A 1378-nucleotide genomic window follows, 5' to 3' on the forward strand; every position below is an offset into this window, starting at 1 on the left:
TGGAAGTCCAAAGATTGACTATTATGACATCGTTGTTGTTATTGTTAATATTGATATTCTGTTTATGATTAATCGTTCAGAACCTGGATTGAGATGCGTGTCCGCTAGTAGGGTATTTTGGTTTATAAAGCTCTTTTTGTTCAGTTACCGTTAGTGTGTGTGTGGTTGCGTGCGCAGAACACCAATGGTTACGTCTGTATTATTTCTGCAGGACAGTACACTGGCCTCCTGCTCATGCTGCGGTCGCCGCTCTGATTGGTCAATGCTGTGCACTGAGACAGGAAGTGTTTCATGAGGAAGGGGAGGGGCTTACAGGGAGGAGAAGTGGAACAGAACCAGAGTAGTTAAACTCTGTATCTCTCTCTCTCCTTCTTTTTCCTCTCCCAGTCATCCCCCTCTCTCTCCTTCTTTTTCCTCTCCCAGTCCATCCCCCTCTCTCTCCTTTTCTGTTCACTCACTCAATGGTTCAGTGAGATGGATCAGCCTCTATTATATACTCAGCTTGCCCTCACACACACACACTGAACACACACCCCCACCCAGCAAGGGGGTGTGTGTGTGTGTGTGTGTGTGTGCAAGCTGGTATGAATTGATGTTAAACAGCCAACATTGTTTTATTGGTCAGTTACTTAGAAAGTGATCAAATCTCCAAATGAAACCCTATTCTAAAATATATTGCTTACAGGCCAGAAGGAATGAACTATCTAGGGAATATGGTGATGTTTGAGATGCAGCCATCATTGTTCACTGGTTGTTAAAATCATATTGAGATGGTGACATTATTTGAAGTATAGTTTAAGGCACATAATGATGATGATGATTTTAGCATTTAGCATTGTAGCATCACAGTTAAGTTTTAACCCCTTGGTAAAATGTTTTGCCTGTCGACCACAAGAGTGAGAATACCAGTCCCTGGTTTTCAGTCTGTCTTCATTCACAACCACAAGACTCTTCCATTCAGTCTATTCACAACCACAATGACTCTTCCATTCAGTCATCTTCATCCAATGACTCTCACAGTCAGTCTTCATTCACAACCACAATGACTCTTCCATTCAGTCAGTCTTCATTCACAACCACAATGACTCTTCCATTCAGTCTGTCTTCATTCACAACCACAATGACTCTTCCATTCAGTCAGTCTTCATTCACAACCACAATGACTCTTCCATTCAGTCAGTCTTCATTCACAACCACAATGACTCTTCCATTCAGTCAGTCTTCATTCACAACCACAATGACTCTTCCATTCAGTCTGTCTTCATTCACAACCACAATGACTCTTCCATTCAGTCTGTCTTCATTCACAACCACAATGACTCTTCCATTCAGTCAGTCTTCATTCACAACCACAATGACTCTTCCATTCAGTCTGTCT

General features: G+C 42.1%; 1 protein-coding gene across 1 annotated transcript in view; it reads left to right on the forward strand.

Moving 5' to 3' along the window:
* The window catches only part of LOC121561713 (E3 ubiquitin-protein ligase RNF38-like), a 17185-nt gene extending 16247 nt beyond the window's left edge, over window positions 1-938 (forward strand). Inside the window, 1 exon segment of the mRNA XM_045216129.1 lies at window positions 1-938. This exon segment is cut by the window's left edge and continues 426 nt beyond it. The gene's annotated coding sequence lies outside the window, so the exon portion shown is untranslated.
* The last annotated feature ends 440 nt before the right edge of the window (window positions 939-1378 follow it).

Source organism: Coregonus clupeaformis, unplaced genomic scaffold (genome assembly GCF_020615455.1).
Source record: "Coregonus clupeaformis isolate EN_2021a unplaced genomic scaffold, ASM2061545v1 scaf0616, whole genome shotgun sequence".
Taxonomy (NCBI): Eukaryota; Metazoa; Chordata; class Actinopteri; order Salmoniformes; family Salmonidae; genus Coregonus; species Coregonus clupeaformis.